The 25175-nt window shown below is 39.0% G+C and overlaps 1 protein-coding gene across 1 annotated transcript in view; it reads left to right on the top strand.

Annotated features, from left to right (window-relative positions):
- The first annotated feature begins 10127 nt into the window (after positions 1 to 10127).
- LOC124303564 (trissin receptor) overlaps positions 10128 to 25175 on the top strand; it is a 74999-nt gene continuing 59951 nt past the window's right edge. The window contains exon 1 of the mRNA XM_046760911.1: positions 10128 to 10719. The gene's annotated coding sequence lies outside the window, so the exon portion shown is untranslated. The remainder of the gene's footprint in view (positions 10720 to 25175) is intronic.

Below are 25175 nucleotides of genomic sequence, written 5' to 3'. Positions count from 1 at the left end.
TACACGTACAGTGCCTAAAGAGTGAGACGGACCGTGAAACGTTGCTCTCTTAAAATCACAGCGTTCCGTTCTCCAGTTATTTCACCTGAACATAATTTTGCTGCTGTGCATGGTGGAACTTGCGGTCTAGGATAAATCCTTTGTGGAGTAGCGTTGGCGGTTAACGCAAAGCCGGAACGATAACGGATGCTGCAGCATCGGTTACCGATAAAATTTTAGTATTTAGGTGCGCTGCCTGCCTGCCTGCCTGCCGGCTGTTTGTGTTCCGAGCACTAGACGCACTGTAAGGTATACAAGGCAACCGCGTTTATATTACATGGCTTAATCGCACCCTTGACTCCGTAACCGCCAGCCTCCGCTTTGCTCGGAAACGCCGAATGCCAAGAACAACTAGGGTAAAGATCTTCCCAACTTCGGGAGGATGGAAATGGGACCTAGTTAACGTTATTAGAAACAAGCGTGGGACGAAGAGACCACCAAGGATAGAGGTGTATGCTTTACGTCGGTACCCATAGGTATGTACCACGAAAATGGTCGTAATGGTGTGATATTGAAATAGCAAACAGTGAAGGGAATATTTTTTTATTATGGTGTGATCGAACTTTTTTCGCATCACCCTCGGAACCAACTGCAAATAATTCAAAAACAATTAGTGATCAAAGTTTGTTATGGAAATAACACGGGAAGAACTTTTTTTCTCAATATATATTTCACTGTAAAAGTAATGATAGTGTTCGAAAAAATCTGTAACTGCGAGGTTTTAGTAGGCATCGGCGCTACTGTCCGAAAAAAAATTCACACCGTTAGTAGCACTGATACCGACTAAAACCTCACAGTTACAGATATTTTTCAACACTATTACTCTCACAATAAAATATATACCGAAAAAGAAATGTTTTCTCATTTTATTTCCACAAGAAACGTCGATCACAAAGCGGGCTGTCTTAGAGTTGAGGTAAGAATCTGAAAAACTTTGTTATCAAGTGTTTTTTGGTTATTTGAAGTTGATTTGGAGGATGGGGCCAAAAAAATTTATCAACAACCTGAATAAGGACCACCTTAATCTTTCTATTGAGGACGTTTTTGGGACTAGAATGTGGCGGTGAAGGAGTACCTATAGAAAAAATCCTAACCCACTTGTGCGGTATCGAAAACGATTCGATGGAAAAAAATAACAAAGAAAATGTATAGAAGAGACAATTTAATCAAGTTCCACGGTCACGCGATTTTTCCAGCTCAGCAGGTGTCTGGTGTTTGTTCGATGTTCAACGAGCACAGAAAGAGGGTATTATAATTTGTAATAATCCACCATTCAGCACCCCGTAATCCCGGCCATGCGATTAAGGATTCACAGGAAATTCTGAAGCTCTGAATGAACATCGGATTTTTAACTGCTACCCTTTAATCCTTTCAATTACACTGACAAGGTGCATTACATGATTATCTCGAATATTCCCGGCTCACACTCGGATTCGTTCACTTACCGCTGAATAATCTCCCCGCATTGTGCGTGAGCGGAAGTAACGTGACTCAATATAGCAACACGGTTATACTGGTATAAGGTAAGTGTACCATTTATTGAACTTTTTTGGGTGTATCAGTTTAATCCTTAGTTCTAAAATTACCAATAATTAAATTTGTAGTGTCCAAGCCTCTAGTAATTGGTTGTAGTCGTCAAGGAATTCACAATTTTTGCCAACAATTAATAATTTTGGAAAATAAAAGGGTCGATCGTTGGGTCTAAGCGTGTCGATAACTGGTACACGTATCTTACTGTACTACACGACAGGCATACTACGTTAATCGAATATGTTAAAGCAATCGATGTTGTCGCAAACCTGTTGCTTTCTATGATACGATGCTCCTGAATTGGTCTTACGAAATATAGAATGAACCAACCTACGGTGTCATTAAACGATTCGTAAACTTGGTGGTAAGGCGATTTTCGGAGCTTTGTCCACCGTTCGCTGATCTCGTAAAATGTGTCAGTGAGTTGTTGCAGTTGTACCTACAATCAGCAATTGCTGATGGTGTATGTTTGCACTTTACGATCGCATCGTTTGAACTCCCTTGTACACCTATGTGAAAAAGAAATTTCCTAACGCGTGCTGATCGTGCTGAGAAAGTTATTAAAGACGAACGTGAGATGGAAGAACGAAATTTAGACACGAACGAGGAGTCGTTGGACTTTTGGAAGGAACTTTCATCGCCCCCGATGTGCTTTTCCGACTACCTGATTTATATTACAGTTTGCAACCGGTTGGATATAATCTGAACGTGCATAATGAATGAGGATACTTTATCAAGTTCTGATGAAATCTCGAAGGAAAAAGCTGCAGCTCTCGGGAGTAAATTTTAACTCCGCAATTTCGTAACTAATGCGGAAGCATGCATCTGTTGCACAGTATGAGGAAAGTTTTGAGCCAGCTTTTTTCGTTGGGGAGCTTTTAGCGAGTTCTCGCACTATAGCTGGTGGACAGCATCCCCTCGTTGGGACCGTTAAGTAAGTTCGATCGCTGAGTAGCCGGACAGGCGAAGGACATTACCGATGCCAAATAATCCGGTGTCCAATCACTCTACAGGCTGCCCCTGAACATTCAGAAACTTGGAGCGAAACATACCTGCCAAGCTTAACGCGAGACGCGGACAGAGCAGCTTGTCTGCTCGGATTACAATGAGAGTTTGGTTCAACCATTTTCAACGTTCCTGCAGATGGAATGACAAGCGTCTGCACGCGAAGGACTGCAGTCGAATATTTGGAGCTTTTCCAAGTATTCATTTTCGAGGAATGCTGCGACTAACTGCCTGAACGATATTGGAATGACATTCCAAGTTTTTCAGAACAAAACGTTTTACGCAGCTCCTGTCTTTCGTGAGTTATATTTACACGTTAGGACTTTGAAACATCAGCCAATTGATGCTCCCGATCCCCGTGAATTGGTTTGTCTTTAAATCCGCGGGTTTAATCACTCATCCATTTCATGTAGATCTGATTTCAAGATTACAACGATTTCAAGAGATTTCAAAACATTACCAAGGGACTTCATGGAATTACAAAAGATTTATTCAAAGATAATTTTAGGGATTTCAAAAGATTTCAAAAGGTTTCAGGAATTTCAAAAGATTTCAAAGATTTCAAAAGTCTTCGACAAATTTCCAAAGATTTCAAGAGATTTCAGATAATTTCAGAAGACTAGAAGATATCAGGGATTTCAAAAGATCTCAGGGATTTCAAAGGATCTCAAAGGATTACAAGAGACTTCGTGGAATTACAAATAATTTTTTCATAAGAAAATTTCAGATATTTCATTGATTTCAAAAAATTTCAGAGACTTCAATAGATTTTACAAGATTTCCGGAAAAGTGTACACCATATATCACGTGTGTTTAACCCCTTGGTTAAACCTGTAAAAGAGCAGCACTCGTTATTTCTTTTCATGGATTCCGGAAAAAAAACCGAGCGTTTCAACAGCCCGCGTAACCCGTAGGAAAAATTCGTTATACTTTCAACTAAGCTGGAAACGTGATCGTAAAAATTGACGAGAGGTTGAACATCAATTAACCTTTACTGTCAATAAATTCGGCAAAAATTGACCGAACATCAAAAGGCTGAGCTTAACTTAGCCTAGCGACTGCTTGTACACATTGCCGTTATATCACAAATTATCTCCAGCAGGTTTTGAGCGCCAAAGCATCAGCTCAAAGCCCAGAGGATGAGCAGAAATGTTATTCATATCGTCGCGTTACGATGTTCACGAACGGTAAAAAACTAACCAAACCTTACGGCGTGTTGTGACAGTTAACAAGGTACTTCATCCAGAAACAACTCGGCCAGCACTGATCTGCAATCGCAAAATCGGAATATAACAAATTGCAGATCGGTGAAATTTACGACTTGTATACAGGGAAAATCTCTTGAAACTTGAAAATCAACCGCGCCTGCGAAATTGGCGACATCTTCCCGCAGCGATATTTTTGTCCGCGATGCAGGCGTGCCAACCTACACGAAATGTGTGCGTTTGAATTTTCATAGAGCATAAGCATTAAATTCCGACCGTTCTTTGAAGAATCAACTCTCCGACCCAATATCAAATGCTTCCCAAACCGTTCCGTGTCACTGTCTCAATTATTTGATATTCTAACCTCGAAAATTCGTATCAACCACATCGCCGCCAGAAAAAGTTTGACAGCTGAAAACTCGGGATGGCCAGCCTGCGCGCAGAATGGCGGATAAGACGCGCGCATGCGCAGATGATTTTCAAGTTTCAAAAGATTGTCCCGGTATTGTGCCCGACGTATTGTCGTGTGATATACGATTCGTTTTCGTTGCACGAACAGCAGGGAGATATCCTGCTGAAACAATCGCGATGCATTTGACACTCGCATTCAAGAAGCACAGCATGGAACTTATTGCGCTTAAATGCGTATCCATTTCTCGGCAGATCGCGTTCTTCCTTAGCATGAACAGAGCTACTTTTCTATCGTCTTCTTTTCTCGGCTGGATTATAATTTCTCCAGTTCTCTAGAGCTCTAAATAAGGGAGTGGATTCGGGTGATCGCTTTACGGTTACATGACGGCATGTGCAGTCCTCCAAGGATGAACGATATTGCACCGAGCCAGAATGCACGTTGCAGGTGGAAAACTACTCGGCATTTTTCTTCAAGAGCGTCCCGCGCGAACGTGCAGAGAATTTTTCTTCAGGTCAACGGCGGCTGAAGAAGTTTAAGACGACGGAAAATTGAAGGTGGACTTTCCCACGACTGGTGTTTCATTTTTCATCTCCTTCTTTACGGTGTTGATGATGAAAGAGAGGGTCGAGACTTCTTGCAGGAGTCTATCGACGACTCTTGAACGGTCTAAAGTCATACCTATTTTTAGGAGTTGTTTTTTTTTTCAAAGATAACGGAAACACTTGGAGCAATTTTAATTTAAGGGATTTATTGTTTACAGTTTCGAGAACATTTTAGAATTTTTTCACCGAAATTAATAACAAAATGGTGGCATGGCGCATGTGAGTAGCGAACGACTCCGAACTCGAGGGCTTTTGAGGTGACGCATCTCCTGACATCATCGAAAAACTTTCTTGAGTCAAAATACCTTTTCGGGTTCGAGCTCGTAGTCCGAATGTTGTAAAAAAAAAACTTTTTTTCATATATATACACCGATTATGCACTTACGTGCCACTACTCCAAATGCAGGAAATGATGGAAAAAGAAAGGGATCGGTTTTAAGGGAAGTAGACGATATAAATGGTACGGTTGGTTTATTATTGTTGACTCGGTAATTGAATTATAACCGTGGTCAGTGCGAAGGAGTCGGCTTGGAGAAAGGATTTCGATTGGCATGGAGAGATGTAATTATAAGTGACTAGGTTGGAAGCGAAGAGTTAAGAGAAGGTAGAAAACTCGTTGGTTGCAGTTCAGAAATGTACCTGCTGACTCGGTGAAGATAAGAAGAGGATGCGGGGTGTAAAGTGATTATAAGATTGTGGGTAAAGTATATGAGGTCTGGAGGATGTAACGTTTGAACCGCAGAAGTTAGTAATAAAATGTTAGGATTGAAATTGAAAAATCTAGCCACGAGATCGAATCGATAAACAAATTTTTAACATTGTGTCTAAATTTCAAGTCGATCGAATAAAAATTGACCGAGGAATCTTCGCCACCGAATTGGCCATGGCCAATGGCCATTCCGCCATTTTGTTATTAATTTCGGTAAAAAAAGTTCTAAAATGTTTTTCAGACTTTAAATAATAAAGCCCTCAAACTCAAATTGTTCTAATTGCAAGTGTATTCATTTTGTTGAAAAAAAAAACTTCGGAAAATAGGTAAGATTTTAGAACGTTCGCGCTTAATTCACACTTCAGAGGGATCTGACATTTTTTGTATCAGCTTTTTTCTTCGTTCTTCATTCTCCTTAAGGTCGTAATTCCCGCAAGCTTCGCGTGCGATACGGACGAATATTTTACCCCTGAGGACGATAACGAATGCACAAAGCGATGTTGAGCAAGAGTTAACCACCCGAATCCAGATATGGATTCATGGAATATCCGAGCAGGCTAAGTGTGCTCTATCCTGATTGAAACCGAGCTAAGTTGATCAATTATTCAAAGCCGTAACTAGCGATGCTTTACCTAAAGATTGATCGACTCCCGAGTGCCTCATCGTATCGTAAAATCACAACGGATCTCAGGACTTTTGCATTATACTCACAGGTAAGGTACAATTGCGAAGAAATTGTCACGATCCTAAATCACATTCTGATCTGCGAGGCTCAAGGCGTGCGCATAGTCGAAATGAAAGTCAATTTGCGGATGCGGAGGTGCGTTTATTCGTGGCAAAATAAATTTATAAATATCCTCGAAATTGCGTCGTCGATGCAGATCTTAGAAAAATGTGTGCTTTTTTCAACAGCTTCTTTACAGATGTTTTAAATTTGTTCCAGATTTTTTTATCAATATAAATATGACTAGCAACCCATCCCGGCTTCGCACGGGCATATAATAATATAATAAAAGAAAATACACAATGTTTACAGTGAGTTTCTAGAAAAATAACATTTATATTATTACTTAATATTATTATATGCCCGTGCGAAGCCGGGATGGGCTGCTAGTTATGCTGTTAAAATGTAGCTTATATGACACGTTCGTAGATTTACCATAGCAGCGCCATCTATTGATTACTTACTCAACCCAGTCGAAAGGTATCGACATCTGTTAGAATCATTTGGAGTTAACAGATAATTGTGACTGTCAAATAATAACAGACAAATAATTAGCAATAAATTAAAATTGCGACTATAATTTGAGATTTAAACTATCCTATCTCTCAAGTTGGATCGAACTGCACATGGTGTGCGTATTTTATTATAATCGGTCAAGTGGTTTAGGAGTCCATTGAGGACAAACATCGTGACACGAGATTTATATATATTAAGATATGGGTCTTATTGTATTCATATCAAGTAGCTCTAACCTAAGCTACGCGTAATATCTCTAAAAAAGTGTAACAACTATCGCATCTTATTGAGAACGATTAAATCAGTCTTCATGGATTTTTATACCCAGCAAGTTTTCGTAAGAGGCGTCGACGGGACGTTGAATTTTCGGAAAATTCGCGGCATATTTTTCAGTGTAAAATTTTCGAAAACTCATTCATTCCGTAGGCATGAAGGCAAGGGATATATTCGACGTAAGAGGATTTGTGGAAAAATGACGATGAAAATCGAGGTCCGAGGATAACGCGCTTTGCAGAAACGTCGAGCGTTTACGAATATTGAACCGATGCGAAATATCCAACCGCAAACTTTACATTTCACTGGAAAACAATGTTTGCTTCGGGGCAACGCGAGTTTCGAATTCGCCCAACGAGCAGCTTTAAGCATTGTTGTAACCGAGCGCTGGTTGAGCGCGTTTAGACAAAGAGCGACGTCGCTTTTCCGTAAAGCATTGAACCGATCGCAACAATCCGAGAGGAAATCCGGATCTCTTGTCAGTCCTTCCAACAACTGGAATATCCATTTTGTCCACTTTAAGACGCTCCAAATCCCTTCTTAACATCGCGCTCCGGTCCGGAACAGACATTTTAGACGGCTGTGACAAGCGGATTATCAAGATCTTCGCTTTTCTGTATCACCGTAGGTTCAATTGTTCTCGGCTAAACGAGGGAGCTGATTTTAATCGGGGTGAAATGAGTTTTATCTCATTAGCATAAAATTGGAATGAGACCAATTACGAGTCGAGTCGATTGAGCAGGAATTCGGAGCGAAAGCCGGCATAATTCTCAGACTCCTGTGTGAGCATAAACTCACCGTTAAAGTTGACATTAAGATCGTGTGATTCGTTCGATTAAGCGACGGTAATTAACCTGAATATAATCGATGCATCGACTGATCGAGTCCGCTGAAATAAACGAACACGACTAGATTGAATCGGTGAAAGTTAATCGATTAATCGATTGTTTCGTATTCTTGTAAAACGATGCGTATGAGACGAAAATTTCGTAAATTTCAATCTGTAGTCTTAAAAGCGGAAGAGTTTTTTAAATAATTTATAGTTTCATTTATAATATTTTTCGATTTCAGGTAAAAACGTTCATTTATCTTTCACTTGTTGTATCAAATACGTACTTGAGTAAGTAAGACAATGACAATAATTGATACTTTAATCGCATAAATCGATATCGTACCGCAACGTTCATGGAAGTAAAGAACAAAAACCGATTGTGAGAAACAATAATCGTGTAGGTCGATTGATCGAGTTTGAAATGTAATCGATTATGCTCGATTAATCGGAATGAAATAATACGTTTAATCGAAAATCGATTATTTTTTATCACTCTTACTCGGTTCGTGACACAACGTGAATCCAGAGATTTTTCAAAATCAATTACGCCTGGGATTTTTGAAAACGCATTTCACGACCCTTTCTTGATCAATTTCATCGTTTTGTAAAGTTCAGCCAGACTTGTGAACGAAGATTACATAATTTTGTTACAATCTTTAGCGGATCAAAGTTGATTATTGTCAGGGAACGTGATTGATTGACGTACGTCAATTCTTCGAATTATCCTTCTCGGATCACTAATTCTAAATTTGAAAAAAAAAAAAAAAAAATTACAAAAACACTTTCGTTCTTCGCGTAAAAACATTTCCACATCTAAAGGTAAATAATGCAAACAATTTAGCGACAAACAAAGGGCGTGCCTGTCAAATTTCATTAGGCCGGAATGGCGGTTAGTGGTAAAAAAGTAAGCTTTATTATCACATTGTTTTGATCCCATCTGGTAAACGGTTGAGAATTGGGTCAGTCGAACTGGAATTTACCTTTGTGCTGCGAGTTCGTAATCGGCAATTCTAAACGGCCCGTTCAAAGAATTGGTTCATCTCCTTTTTGCCACTGTGTGAAACAAACGGATTGAAATCGCGAAATTGTTCGGAAATTTTGTAACAAAAAATTTCTACCCAAATTTTAAGAATTCTTTTGATCCGACGGATCGACGGAACGAGGCTGAAGCTAACGGCCAAATGTGTTAAACTTTTTGTACACGATTCGAATAAGCCCGTCTAACTTAGATATAATTTAAACAATTCAGTAAACACAGGTAAAGGCTTGACCTCGGTTCTGTCGTTTGCGATCTTCGTCTGCATCGACTCTCGCTTTCAATTTTACGATAACGACTAAACGACTTGTGCGAATTGTGTATAGTTGGCTAAAACAAACTACAAAGTTTGACATGTATTTAATTTCTTAACAAAGCTCGCGCGTGCGTACAATTTATAAAAAGATAAAAACGAAAACATAATTTGCTGAAGAAGGAAGAAAAAGAAAATGAGATATGGAATTGAAACGACGAAACGAGACGAGAGATTTCGATTTCAATGACAAGTTATCATATATTTTTATTCGTATCCGTCAATCACTCTTTTATTTCATGATATTTGGGAAATTGATATCGAAACGTTTGATTAAATTTCCTCATCTTGTATTCCTTTTATTGCAAAATAAAAAAAGAAAGAATTATTTTATCTTAAGTATATTCATTATTGTAATAGAATAGATTATAGGTAATCGGTTACATTTGTGAATAAAAAAAAAAAAACAAAATGCGGTTCAGTCTAATCCTAATAATTCCATAAAAGTATCGGGTATTTGAAAGTACTTGACAAAATATTGACTTTTGGACTTCGCTGTATCACGGGAACGAATATCAGAAGGTTTGGCTTGCTAGCTTGAAAACCTGTTGAATTGAGATACTCGACGTATCCTCGGAATATCTGCGACAGTTTTTTTCTCTCTGCTCCGCGGACGCAACATTTTCTCGGTCCCGTTGCAACATTCCCCGGGAAACATTGCTGGAGGGGAAAAAAAAAAAAAAATGATAACGGTGGGTGAAAGGCGGACCGTTCGTCCCGAGCTTGCGAAATTGGGAAAACAAGCCCGGCACTTTTCGACGATCGGTGGCCACCACGTGACCCTGCGGCGTCGTTACGTCATCGCGCACAAGTGATTTTGTGCTTTTTGAAACGCGCCTGCGTCTCTCGACGTTCCCGCGGCGATGTTTCTGCCGATGAAGAAGAGAACTTGCCGCGAAGCGCATCGCAGTGCCACGCGAGGACGCCGCGCGGCCAAACCTGCAGGACTTTCAGGAGCCGATCCTTCCGGTGTGGAAAAGCATGAATGAATTCGGAGGCGGGAAAAATTTCGGGATAATTCCACCCCTTCCCTATTTTCTGGACGTTGTTTTTTTCTTTTCGCACTCTCGCGTCCCTATTTTTTAGTGAAACTCCCAGTGACAAGGGGGACGTTTTTTTTCTTCCCGGAACGTGTATTCCGCAGAGCGGTTTTAAAGGATGCGGAATTGAAGCTAAGCGACGCGCTTCTTAGATTGGGAAATAATACTGGACGATTTGTCTTACATTAAATTCGACCGCGCTTTTATGGGTGAAATTTAATCTAGCGCGGATCTGCGGACGAACGGTGTGAAAGTGTAGAGATGGAGAAAGGACCAGAGGAGTCCTTTTCGTCGCTCTGACAAACGCGGTGAGACGTGACGATAAAAATCTCGACGCCTAGCGATAGAGGCGATGAAATGCGGGCGGTAAACGATACAGTGAAAAAGCTTCAAGGTGCTCGATCCTGTAAAGGACTTCGGTCAGATAAAGGCGAAGAACTTTAGTGGGTAAGAACCAGCAGCTCAAGGATCGACTTACCGATTGTGAGTACTCGTTGCAATAGTTTTTTCAACTCGATTTTATCGTTAAATTTTGAAGCGAATCGCCGCTCGTTGACATTAAGGCGTAGCGTAAAGAGTTGAAAAATTTGTGACAAATGCTGGAAAAAAGATTGTCTTTGAAAATATGTTTAGAGGTTGTTACCGTTTATTGTGATATTTTTTATTTATTTTTATTTCTACGCCTTACGGACTTACGTATGTATAATAGTTTATTTTTTTCATACCCTGGTTCGATTAATTATCGTTGATAAAAATCTAGCTAGCGAAAAGAAAATATTCCTCCTTCGGTAGCAAAAATGTTGGCCAAATTTCTCGGAGATGATTAATATTTCGTATAAAAGACGATGACAGCCAAATTCGGAATTGTTACGCGCAGTTTGCTGTTGATTGGTGAACAATTAATCGGACCACGATGCAAGAAAATAAACTAACGTATACATAAGTCCGTAAGGTGTACGCATAAAAGTAAATAAAAAATATTACAATGATTGGTTGCGATCTCTAAATATTTTCCTACTTCCTCAACATTTTATGACGGTTAGTTTTTCGCTATTTCTGAAAAAACTTTTCGAGTGGCGCCTTGAGAAAAAGTACAAAGTTAAGAAATAAACCACCTGATCAAGATACGCCAATTAGCGATTCGACGACCTTACGCAAGGTTGCGATCGAGTTTATCGCGCGGTCCGTTAAACCTCCTTTACATGTCTCGATCATTATTCAAATGACGAAAAAGAATTGCAGACAAATTTACCCGGCTTGTAAGGTAGCCCAACAAAAATGTTATAGCAATAAGCCGAGCCAGATGTGTGAAGCGAAATTTATGTACCGGAGGAATAGCTCGTATAATCGCGTAATCGATCATTCGTGATTTGGGGATACAGGGTTGAATTTTTCCAAGTGTTTATTTTCGCAGAGGTAAAAAGTTGTCGTAGAACTGAACAAGGATAATTCGTTCATCGGTTACTAGATGTTTAAAAAACGCACAAGCTGACAGAGTTAAATCTAGTTAAATTAGAACTGTGCCTGTAACGTGGAAAACAAATGCAATTACACTGAGTTTCAATCGCAACCACCTTATTATTAACAACCTGTCGTAACTTAAGGAAAAAATTTTTTTAAACAGAAAATCGGTATAGTTTTGCTTTATTTTTTTTTTTTCGATTCTAATGAAAATCAATTCACACGATTTACAAATGAATAACCTGCAAATCGTCCGAAGACAGATTTTTTTTCTCAGTTCCTCAGTTGGTACGAAGAAAATATGTCGACACGTAAAATTGTTATAATTCACAAACGATAGGTTTACAAGATGCAGCAAAAAAAAAAAAAATAAATATAAATAAATAATAATCATAATAATAACTTCAACCTCAACGAAATTATCCTTTGGGTAAATAAATCGTCTGCAAAACTCGCGCCTGATTAGCTTTGAAAAAATCAGGGCCGAGCTTTTGAATCGGTCAGATTATTCAATTAATTTCCCTGCGTTGTAAGCTTGGAAAAAAATTCTTCACACCTCCGCACGGCTTTGAATAATCGATCGATCGGTCAAACTTCCGGTGATTCATCGACATTGGTTTGAAATACAAGAATGATATCGAGCAAGGAACGTGGAATTCGGTGGGAGGATTCACACGTTGATTATTTTCACGGACATCAGTTAATGACAAAAGCAACAATTCAACCCTGAGTTACGCGGATCGAGAGTCGTGGAGTAGCATTAAAATGCGTGGCAATAACCGCTGAATGTTTATTGATATTATTGCCATATACCCAGTGCTTGTAATATATTACATACGTGTCTAAAATTTATAGACGATATTAGGGTTTTTTTTTTTTATAATACCTGAGAAAATATTCACAGGCATAAGATATACAATATACATATACATGTATATGAATCGCAGATTTTATTCCGGCACTTGTTATTTACACAAGGTTTGAAAAAATAGTTGTACGCGATTTTCATTTTAAATAATTCCTCGCCGAGCCTATTCCGGTGTATTTTCCATCCGGCCGATTGGATCGCGAAATCAGCGATGATGTTTATTATTTTCTCTGAGAAAAAGAGACCGAAACTCATCTTTTCCAGCCAGAATAATATATTTCGATCTGCGGCGGCGTGAAAGAAAAATACCCGTTCCACGGTGGTGAACATAATTTTTATAAATTTTTTTTTTTTTTTTTTCTCACGCCACGCGTAAACGCCTCCGCGAAGAGCTTGTAAAATGTAAAATTTGCAGCGCGTAAATCATTCCCACAACTATGCGGGATTGACCGAAGACCGAGGACTGGTCCGGTTCAAGCACCGGGAAATCAGGTCCTCGTTTCCCGGCTGATGGATGTAGGGATTATTGTGTTCCCGGGGTGACAAGGATCTGCGCCAAAAAAAAAAAAAATCGGGAAAAAAAAAATCAAAAAACGAGACAAAACGAAACAAAAAAAATAGAGAGGAAAAAAGTTAGGGTGAGATGAAAATCCACGAAGCATTCCCGCGATTTGATAAAATTTACGAGCATCAAATTTTTGGCCAGAGAAAATCGCGAGGACCAAAATTGCGTTTCCATGTCTATGCGATGCCTGACGTTATTTTATTCCAGCATCCTTGGCATAAAGTTATTCCCACCGGCAATTTCGCAACTTTTAACGCTGACGTCTCCGACCCTCAGAAGAAATTATATCTGCGTGTTACGGCTCTTAATATGCCTCCAGAGGCTGTAGGAGCTCTGGGTTTTTTAAAAGTGTGATCCAACGGCGTGTCGATTGGCTGTTGAAGGGGTTGAAAAATTGGCCTCGAGCTGCGGAGAAGTGATACAGTCGGGCCCTCGAACCGCAGACACCATTTTTTTTTTTTTAATCCAAATTACACGGACTAAGTTGTTAACGACAATGTCTCTGCCATTAGGCCGCACACTTTCGGGATAATTAATCGCCGCGCGTCGCCGCCGCTCTTAGAGAAGTTTCGAAAAAAAAAAAAAAAAAAAAAAAAGGATGCCTTGCACTTTGAATAAACTTCGTTGCATTTACGGAGTGAAATTTTCGCGCAATTGTTTTGTGTACCGTCGAATATGGTCGTTGTTATCATTGTTTTCCCTCGTAAGTTTTTCGGACGCAAGTTTTTTGTTTCTGAGAGAAACTTTTTTGGACAAAGTATTTCGTCATTTTTATTTATACACCGTTTTAAGACCCTGTGGTACTATTTTTTTTTTTTTTTTTTGTTTTTTTTTCTTATGGGCCACTTTTGAGAGGGATGAAATTGCCTCGCCAAGTACGACGCTTCCTGCATTGATCAAAAGTTCAAAGTTCCGTTATTTTATCCGACGGATCTTGGATCTTGAAATTCAAGTCTGCGCAACGATTTCAGTTAATAATCCCAGAGTTAGTTTTTGGTTAATCAATCCTATTCGATTGGATTTTAAAAAGTTATTTAACCTTGGGATACAATTTATTTACAGTAAGAACAGTCCAGGGAAAAAATGACGATTAATATCATCGGTTAACGGTGTAAATGTTAACTGATCGTATCAGTGATTGAATGAAAAAAAAAAAAGAACTTTTTACCAAGTTTGAAGGAGCGAAATAAAATTTGTCTGTAATTGGCCTGAATTTTTCATGAGAAAAAATAAGAGAGAACCTGAATTCAGGATTGCGTGATAAACTTTAACCTTTGGAATATCGTGTAACTGCAAACTAAACAGTTTTATTGAAGATGAATCGATAAGCGGGAATAAGGACTGACCTAAAAGGACCATTATTTGTGAAAATAGGGGTTTTGGAAAGGAAGAGAAGAAATTGCCCGGATGATTTTTCTCAAAATCTGACCAATTCTGAGTTGAATGAAGTTGAATCAATGGATCCCTGAGTTTCATTCAAATCAGTCTATCTGTTTTTTTTTTAACTTCCATTTTCCTCCATCACGTACAGTATTCTTGCAAAATGAAAGGTGCTTGCACGAAAAAACCATGATTTTATTCCAACGGACTAAACAATATTTCTTACGAAATTAAACAAACAATTTCTCCACGAAATTTACTTAATATTCCGTGTTCGTTCTTTTTGCCTACGAAACCTTTTCTTCTTCCCTCATTAGATTCTTCTCCGAAGACGGTTCCGCTTTCCATTTTCCGTTTTCCTGTTTGTATAATTATTCTCGAGTCTCGCTCCGATACATATCAAACGAAAGTGAGAAACGACGTTTGCTTAGGACGTTCATAATCAAAAATATGATACCAGATTTCGATTTAAACGGGATTTTCACTCCGAATGAACACCACAAACACGAGTTGAAGAAAAAAACCTGACCCGATGGAACGTTTCGAGCATATTTCCCGGTTTCAGCGAGTGAAAATCTACAATAAACGGTATGAAAAACCTGCGCAGTTTTTTTCGTTGCAGACCTGTTGCCTTACAAAAACTTCCCCTCTTCTCCGAGCACCCAGAAGTAGGAAGTGTGGAAACGATTTAGTCGACGGGGCCAAACGACACGCATTTTCAATGTCAAGGTCAGGGTCAAGCTCGAGCGAAGGTCGAACCATAGGATCAATGTCCCGTCGTAAGGACGGCGAGGATGCGGCGTCGCGACGCCGGTTTCCCTAAATTCTACACCCGAATTTTATCGAGCCCCCAACAAATTGGGGCTTTCGATCAGTCTGCAGCCATTCGAATGCAGACCGCGCCTATAACGAGCCTTGACGCTTCTAACGAGCCGCCAAAGCTCGGTGGACGAAACTTAATATCAGCATGTTTTCATCGCGAGGCCAAAATCACGATCAGCGTACTCGGGATATTTTATTCGGCACGAAGCCGACCCTGGATAGATTTGAAAGGGAAGAAAAAAAAAAAAAAAAAAACAGCGTCTCTGCCGTTTACTTTAATCGTAGGAGGTCGATTTTAACACCCGTCATGTTCGAGTCTCGGTGAAGATGAACGAAGCATTTACTCGACGAAGCGATTCTTGCGGAGAAAAGTAACGAGAAGATTAGCCGGAATTTTTTTTCTTTCTTTTTTTCGGCCAAAGTATCGGCGGACACTTTCAATTCTCTGATAACAGAAGCTTGGCAATCCTCGCTTTCCTCGCGGATTTCGTGAAATTGAAATTGAACCGAAATTTCGCTTCAGATTTCACGGTACGGTTCGGAATTTTTATTCACACTTTATTTTCACCGTAATTGCATTGAAAGCGTACCAAATTCCCAGCGAAAAGACACTGAATTAAAAATTTTCGTCTCCGCCACTGGAAATAACGCTGAAATCGAAAGATTTCTTGCACCACTGAAGTTACATTGAATTCTAAATTCATACTTACGACTGAAGTTACACTTGAAGTCTGTTGAAATTAAATAATGTGGAAATGTTTGATTGAAAAAAAAAAGATAAAAAAAAAAAACATCTTACTAGTGATATTTTGGTGATACCAGGAGTGTAAAAATTTCTTAATATCACTGATTTTAGAATCCAATGGAAAAAAAACTCTCTAATAACACCGTGTTCATGCTGAACCTCTAAATCTTCGTGGAATTTTAATTTCGGAGCGGAAAATGTGTATAACCATCCATTGTTATTCGCGAATAATTATTAGGTCGGCCCTCAGGCCCGGGAAACAATTAAGAGGATATCCGAATGCAAATTTTACTCATCGGATTATACAGCTGGGATATGAAATTTGAATTCCTTAAGAGCGAGGCTGTGACAGTGATCGGGATGCTGCAACGGGAAAAATATATCCAAGGATGGTGGTAAGGGACGAGAATAATTGGTATCAAGTCAGGGGGTGATAATTATATTCTTTGAACGCGACGAGGTATCCGAACTGTGAGATAAAGCCCGAGGAGTGATTATTAATAGGTAAGAGATGCTCTCTCAATTATCAAATACGAAGGGATTGGCACAACAATCGCTGCGGAGAATCGCTTCGTGACATTTATACCTATGACGAAGAAAGGTTAATTGCGAAACGCTAGCTCGTCAATGTTATCAGACTAGATTCACCTTTTCAAAAACGTTTCAGATACATTTCAAGGCCGGTAAAAACAGTCTTGCGACGGAATGATTTGGAAGAAAAAAAAAAAAAAAACAGAAGTTTGAAATCGATAACTGATCGTTGATCAGATTCTGATAAGCTTTATTAAAAAACTTTCGCCTCGGTATGGAATAAAATTCTAAGCCGCGGAGTTTCATTGAAATAGTTCAGTGATTGATAACCCGTGACTTGGTCAGATTATCGAGCAATTTCGATGAATAATCGCTCATTTTGTTCGTCAATGAATCCTCGAAAAATTATTCTGCACAAGGATTTTCGATAACAGGTATAGATTTTAAAAATGAATTATTTTTCGCTGAATTTTATCGGACCTTAATAAAAATTTAAGTTCACGCTAATCGGGCGTATAATTTATTTACAACTGAAACAAGGCGGATCTCGTTTAAGTATATCTGTATCTGCATACATATTCGAAAAGGGACAGTTTCCTTGGATATCATTTGGTTTCCTTTTCCTTCGAATTGTAATAATTTCAAAATTAGACAAATCGTCCGGTATTTATTTAAAATTTCCCCGAATAATTTCAAAACGAATTTAAAGCACAGTTACCCCTGGAAGCCAATGAGATTTCGTTATCTACGCTTACCAGGGAATTCTCGGCATGATCAGTCGCATTGAACTCCAATCAAAAAAAAAAAAATTCAATTATACGGAAGAGTAGACGTAGCGAACGGAACGATTATCAACCGCGTTTCACTTCAGGGTGAACATTTTGTACACCCAATTGAAATTTTTCCAATCAGACGCACTCGAGTGGCGTGAACTCGTCCGTAATCAGGCCTAAATTTCTACGACAAATACTCTCCGACATTTCACTGTGTCGAATAATTTCTGCTTGTCACGTTTCCAGTGCTGTTTACACACGTATAAGTAAGTCTGGTATTCTACATTATCTGGATAATATTATCTGAAATAATCATCTCAGGTAAATGTACGCCATCTTTTATCTTACGAAGATTGAATCTGAGTCAAGTTCGTCTCTCATTTTCGTCTAGATAAATCTACCGACTATCTGTATGTTTTTTACGTTACAAAGATAAGATAAAATGACAAAAGAGACAAAACTCTGGATAAATAGTACAATGAAAACGTATTTCTGAAAGAAACTCTGCGTAATCTACAATCACTGAGTAAAAGGACCGCTTGAGACAAACAAAAAATTTTGTATTACTTGAAATGAACTTGACTTGATCCTAACCAACTCTACCGTTGTTCACGATAAAATTTCAACCGATTGTGGTTGATTCTACCGAATATTTGGCTGTCTCAAGAAAAAACAAATCGCAACAACAATATGTTTTTTTTCACCATGTCGAAATAAATATTTGATGAAATCGATAATTCTTTTTTCTCGGTACGTCAAAAATCTTCTGATTTTTATCGATATGTTTTTGATTCTCTAGATGAAAATTAGGATAATCTTATATTTCGTAGAAATAATTGTATGAGAAACTGTCTTTCATCTTATCTAGATGAATTTGGGTACACGAATGATCTTATCTTCATCTTGATAATAATACTCATTATCTTGTACAACTCTAAATGTAATCCAGATGTACGTGCCGAATGAAAATCGTTCCTCCGATGAGTTAGCAGCATGAGGAGTCTAATTAAACGAAGAACTTTTTTACAAAGTTACATACCAATTGTCTCAAATTAGCGTTGATCTCTGAAACGCAAATTTGTTTCAAATTTGTTTCAATTTTATTGATTTTTTTTCTTTTTATTTACACCGTGGCATCACTTTCAAGAGACAAGCGTTCAAACTTTCTGAAAGTTCGCTCATTTTTTAAATTCCGGATAATGCCGGAAAAATTTAATTTCTTCTCGGTCATTTTAAGTTTTATTGTAAAACGATTTTTTTTTCACTCTCTTTTTTTGATCGAATCAGAAAATTTTGAAATTAATACAAAACGCGAGGAACCTGAGAAAAGGAATCGCAAACACTTCTACAAACTCCATTTCCTAGAACGGAGGACTTCCGTCAGCGCTTCGTTGCTTGGTCCTAGTCGAATAAAACTAGAATTTTATTGAACTTAAGAAAACGAAAGCACCAGTTTTTAAGTCGATAACCCTGTTCACAGCCTCTGCTTGAAATTTTGATCGTTATCTCAGAATGGAAATGTCTCATTAGCATTGAATGTTTGATCGTTTGAATAAACGCGTTCAACTTGTTAGAGCATGCCGAGTGTTTTATTCATTCGATCCACAATATCTGTAGACCAATCGTCCCGCACTGACATATCTAAGAACATTGTTCACCAATCGCGACTCTTTAAACTCCCCCTGCATTTCATTCTTCATTCAAATCCCGACTCGGAGCAGAGAAGTGAGAATCGCTTCAGTCAACGGACAGAATACAACCATCTAAGACGTTAAACGGCAAAGACGAGAACAAAGTTAGACACTGAACAAAACAAACTTAGACAAAATGGCGGAACAACATTGTTCACAAATTCACGCAGATCAAGTAAAAATATACAACACTCATATTGAGAAAGGTCTGTCAATCGAACGTAAATCGAAATGACGCAGTGAACCGGAGAGACGCAAACTGCGTCTTTACTAAAATTTCAAATTAACTGACAAAAACCGATATTCTCTATTTAAGTTGCTTTGCGACGTATCTGGAGATACATCAAATTACACGATTTTCTATTCTTCGAAACACTTGGATGATTTTCATCGATTTATCAAACTTTACAATTCAGTTTCCACTTGTTCGTGAGTTTGGAAAAATTCCAAAAACATGAATTTCACCCCAACTTTTACACAATTGTCACAAAGCAGCAAAATTTTTTAAAACTTTGTTTCGCTATGCTGCAAACGCGAAAAATTAATTCGAAAACACGATTGCTCGGGAAGAAATAACAAAAATTTTCTTCCATCATGAGATCAATGTTGAAACAATTGTAACAAAAAAATGAAACTTTTATACGCATTTGAAAAATCTGCAAAAAAAGGGTTCAATCGTCACAAGGTTCGTATACTCGTATATTATTCAAAATGATTCGGTACAAAAATGTTTAAAAAATAAATCGGGGTCTCGGATGTGCTACTAAAAAAAAAAAAAAAAAAAAAAAAAAAAACAGCCCAACCAAAAATGGCAAGAGTCGCGTTTTGCCTCATATTACATATTGTTATGCAAATACACTGCAGTGCGCAATGTAACGACTGCATTACCGCGACGGGATATTTTTTAATTTTTTTTTTTTTGCCCATCTGTCGTGCTGGGAATTTATTTTTCGACTCCCGTATATCCGTCAGGTGGAAATTCATGCGGACGCAATATGCGCAGCTACAGGTGCGCTTGTTTCTCGCAGGATAAACGGGCCGCCTGCAACTATAACGAAGCGGCTTTCGTCGTTTTTGTTGTTCGCTGTATGGATGCTTTGATTTACGGCCCCCCATAGCCGCGACCGCAGCGAAAACTTGGCGAAGTTGTTACTGTGGCTATGCGATAATTACTAAAGTCGTCTCATTGCCACGACTCTCTCGAGTTTGTATAAGAACAGGGTATACATGCGTACGAATTAGGCGGTCCCGAATTCACGTGACGGTGGCGGAAAAGGGCGGAAAAGTTCTTTCGGCAAGTGATTCACTTTGAACTCGACGTGTTTACGAAAAAATTTTATGATAGTAAAGTATTTTTTTACGATTGGTTGATACTTACGTTACATGACACGCGGTTGAGAAACTAGAAGACGTGAGTCTGGTTGTAGTGAGGATATATTCGTAAGCTCAACTAAAATAACTACATAAAAACTATATAACGAGAGTTTTTCGTAAAAGGAGATGCTCGCAGCGCGCGCAGTTCAACTTGCTTAATTCTGATTGGCTGACCTTCGTGCTCGTAGCCTCGAGCAAACATTTGGTGACATAAAAAAAAAAAATTCCCTAGGATCAAGCGGTTGACAAGCAACAATTAACCATAACCTCTCGCCTGTAACGGGTACGTTCTGAAATTAGTTTCTAGAGCCGTCAGCAATATTTTATCTCTTTCGCGCAGCCGAGTTCGTGACTAGCTCTGCATCTGTCCTAGGGAGTTTCAGTACTGCCAGCTAGTTTCGGAACGCGTACTAAAAATCACCAGTTCACGGTTGACTAATTGCGGTTCTAAGGCTGTGTCGTAAGTACTTCTATCTTTACCGACCGAGCAAACTCCCACTTTTTCTTCCGATGTGAAATTAAAAAAAACGAACGGAAAGGGTTAAAACTTTGCCGGTGCATCGCTCTTTTCTAGTGGTATTCAGGAAACTTGCTCTGAGTGCGATTTCCCTAGTTTTCGATCGATAGTAAAAAATGAAAGTTTTGGGAACACCTACTCGGCGCAGCCATCAGTTTAAAAGCGCTATTACTCATCCGGCGTTTACTCGCTAATCGTCGAATGCACCGGGGATCAAACTTGTACACACAATGGAGTGAAAATCGATGGGAACGAGGGTGAAAACAAATTTAGGTATCGGCCGACCGCCGTTGGTGATCCTTTATTACTCTCGAGGGATTAATTAGCTCGTTTCGTCCGCTTTGAACGTAACTGATCGAGCTTCGAATTCGTTACACGAATTTTTCGTTCAGCTACCGAGTTTTGTCCAAGGTTCTGTAATCTGAGACCGACTAATTTAATTTGACAAAGATAAGCCCCGCGGGAAAAGCACTGATATGTATCACGATAGATTAGAAATCCTTAGAAAATACAAAAGGAGACGAGGACTTTTATCGCGGTTGGACAATTTTGTTTTTCTGCCATAACGGCGTCATCTCTTTCACAGCTAGATTCGAGTCGTCTTCGAGCAATGAGGATGCAGGTATAATTTATTTGGAAACTTTGCGAGGCTATTGTTTTCCAAAAACGCCGAAACCTCGAGCGAAAGATAAAAAATAGCCGTGTCGAATCGTATAAAATCTTATTCGTTAAAGAAATGTCTCGCTGTTTTTGTCAGTCCGCCATTTTGTATTTTCGAATTTCGAGTTCAGATTCGTAATCAGTAACCCGACAAACCATGTGACATAAAGTTTCATCAAAATGAAATGACTTTTTGAATTTATGTCCGCCATATCGAATCCGTAATTTTGGATTTTCGGAATACGAGTTCAGATTCTTAATCAACGACCCCAAAAGCCCATGCATGCAAAATATCAAGCGAATCGTATGCGAGGAAAAATTTATGCATGAAAGGGTTAACCGATGGGGGAGAAACTCTTCATATGCATGGTGAGCGACGCCAGGCGTCTGAGGATTCGAATTCATGTTGTATGAAACTCGATTAATCTTGGCGAGATTTGGAAGCAGTCGAGTGGCCAGGAGTCGGGGTCAGAGGTCAGTTTCCAATCACGGCGAACCAGGATTGAAGGAGATTCATTTCAGGATCCATCAAGCTAGGCGAGACTCGCTCCTTCCATTTCTCCATCCACCCGTCCGCACCTAACTTCAACCTATTAAATTCGTCCCACAAGGTGGACCGTTTTCGATAAGCGACTCAACGTCGCCTAGGGTCTTGTTTTCAACGGCCAGCTCGTTGATGTTGAACAAGCCGTTCTTAACGCTCAATTGAAGGATAAAGTGAAAGTTTTAGTTCAACTAATTTGTAGGTACGTAAAAAACTAAAATCAGCTTCGATTCCTCTGCAAAAATTGACAAAGAATAGGTAATGTTTTGCTATAAACGAAATCAAGAAAGAATGGTATAAAACCTTCGAATTTGTTGATAAATGATACGTTCTCTTGCTTTTTGTTACTCTTTTCTGTTCCCCCATGTTGAGAAAACGATGTTTTTACCCAATTCAACTTGATCAATCTATACATATACGTTGCAGTTGTTCAGTCTTGATACCGTAATTCCGTGATCTTTGATTCCGCGCGATAATCGAGTCTCCGATAATTTCGTTTAAAGATCCCAAATTCACGATCCCAAAAGTGTTTCACCTCGCATTTGCCCCTCCGGAAAATTCTTCCGTCGTTTCGACTACCTTAATGTTCTTTGGGACTTTCGGGTCGAGGCGGGAAAATTACCATTCAGGACATTATGCGCCTGGGTTTTTTCGCGCCTGCCTTTTATCCGACAGTGAGAAAAATTCTCGTAGCGTTATCTCTGGCTCCAAACGAGCATAACGCTACGTTACTTTCTAGAAAGAGATCGTTTCACGCTCTCGCCTCGGGTCGCAATTAGTTGATTGGCTCGTCGATTCGCGAATCAACGCGAACGACTACGGAGCGTGAAAAGAAACTAGAAAAGGGAGACGATTTCAACCTTTAGCTAGCACTTTGGGGTCGTTGGTGACTCAAGGGTCTCTAATCGAGATTTTGTTAACTTGCAAGTTTGAAAACATGACTGAGTTCAGTATTACAAAAGTGTCTCTTGATTCGGAATTATTTTTACTGTTTTCAAGATTTATTTGCAGAAAAAGTCATCATCTGGTGTTTTAAGCGATTGGAATTTTTTTTTTTTTTTTTTTGTGCAGTTATGCGTACTTATTTTTTCATTATTTTAAATATCGTATAATCTACCTTCGACTTTCCATTGTGACTTGTTACGAAAACAAGCTTTTCGAACAATTTCCGTGTCAAACGAAATTTTTTTTTCTAACAAATGAGTGCACATCTTTCACAGAAATGAGTATTTTTTTTTTTTTTTTTTCAGAGACCAAAAAATTTTCCTCCCATTTGTCAAAATAAATACCTTTTTTTGGCCGACATAATGAACCCGAATTTTTCTTAAAAGTACCATATTTTGACTGTATCTTGAAAATTAAAAAGTTGTTACTTTTTTTTTTTCTTTATAAAAAACGATATTTTTTATAATATTTTACCACCTTAAAATGGTTGATTATTGTTGCGACCTTTTTTATCTCGTAAAACACACTCAAGTAAATACCCAAAAAATAAATTCAAGTCAAAATATCGAATTGCTTCGTTACAGCAAGAAATTTTCTGTCGGAGTCTTCAACGACCCCAATGTGCGAGTAATGTAATACACCGGATAAAGGTGGCAGGTAAAGGTTGAGCAGGGCGCATCGATCTTCTTCAATCAACGTGATTCTGCCATATTAACAGCGTTAAACGTTAATATGAACCAGGAAGCGATCCGTCATTCGCAAATCATTCCGGCAGTCATCTACGACGGGACTCCGTGATGTATCATCACATCGCGTGAGCGTAATAAAAAACAGCGATGCGGAAAGAAAGTTGCTGAAAATTACGTCAGGGAGCGGACTGACGAAAATGAGAAAGGAGCTTGCAGGTCCTGAATAAAACATCCCGTCATCTTTTACGGAGCTCAAATTTTCCGGCTTTGGACCGCCCGAGTGAATTGTCTGCGTATCTTCATCGGCACGATGCGAAGAAAGCTTTTTCACGCATAGATTAGCCGCCGAGGATGCTGCGAGTTCTTCTTCTTCCTCTTGTAATTTCTTTTTTTCTCATACAACCCGTGTGCGTCTAATTTTCAACAATAACAATATTGGCGAGTAGCCAAAAAAGGCCTGCAGTAATTTCATTCCCGTTCAAAGGCAAAATGAGCTCGTCGAGAATTTTTCGCGTTCAGAGCTTTCTTCGCAATGATCGAGTCGCGTTCATAGATTCCGGAAAGACTCGCAGCGCGCTTTTTTTTTTTTTTTTTTTTTAAATCCACTTTCCGGTCGCTTTTAGGAAAAAAAAAAAACAGACGCTTCAAAGGCGCGTCTTGTTAGAAACGACTCGTGGGCGGTTTGGGTTCCGATTCTTTCATCGGCGGTTTTTATACTTCACGCTTGTTTCGATCTCGTTGAACGAATCGAATTCTCGTTTCGAATCGCAGGATCGCCGCGAGTCGGATGCGTCTGGATGTTTATTCGCTCGAGATCGTTATTCGGCGCCTGGAATTCTTCAGCGGGCCGAACAGTTTTAACCCCGGATTATAGAAAAACAAGTTTCACAAAAAAACTCGGACAGTTCATTGAATCGATGAAATTCCACGAAACCCTGAAAGTCAAAAAAGGAGGATAATCAGTTTCTCGATTTTCCCCTGACGGAAGATTCAAATCGCGTTGAAACTCAAGCACGAAGAAATACAGGTTTGAAAGTACAGTCGAAGGTTGGTTCAAGAGGAAAATTTCTGTAATCCGAAAAACAATTTAAAAACATCAAATTTACTTTGTCGACGCGTATTTTTGCTGTAACAAAAAGAAGAAAAAAAAAGGAACAAAAAAAATGTCGAGGATAAAATACTGAACGAGATAACTAATACGATAATTTACCGCTTAATCAAGCTCGAGTTTTCGTTCATTTGCTTTTTCATTTAATGTCAAACATTATTCACAGCTAGACAAATCGCCGGTAGCAAAAGAGAAAAAAAAACGAACCCCTGATTCAAATCGTGTAGATGCGATGATTTAAGCCGCTTACCGATCCCTCGGTGAGC

Source organism: Neodiprion virginianus, chromosome 4 (assembly GCF_021901495.1).
Source record: "Neodiprion virginianus isolate iyNeoVirg1 chromosome 4, iyNeoVirg1.1, whole genome shotgun sequence".
NCBI lineage: Eukaryota > Metazoa > Arthropoda > Insecta > Hymenoptera > Diprionidae > Neodiprion > Neodiprion virginianus.
This window is presented reverse-complemented; position numbering and strand designations above follow the sequence as displayed.